Below are 216 nucleotides of genomic sequence, written 5' to 3'. Positions count from 1 at the left end.
ATCACAATTAGTCACTTTAACTCTATGGATGAAAGCCCATATATCCAATTATTTGACCACACTACAATATGCCCCTAAAAATAATATGCATTATAACTGAAGTACAAAAAATTAATAAATCTATTACCCATGGCTTTTTAGGTTCATTAGATGGATTTCATTAATGTCATCGTAAATGACCTGAGAAGTAAATCTACGTAACAAGTCGGAAAACCA

This window comes from Penaeus monodon, chromosome 28 (genome assembly GCF_015228065.2).
Source record: "Penaeus monodon isolate SGIC_2016 chromosome 28, NSTDA_Pmon_1, whole genome shotgun sequence".
NCBI classification, from domain to species: Eukaryota; Metazoa; Arthropoda; class Malacostraca; order Decapoda; family Penaeidae; genus Penaeus; species Penaeus monodon.
The sequence above is the reverse complement of the archived record's forward strand: the minus strand, read 5'-3'. Positions refer to the sequence as shown.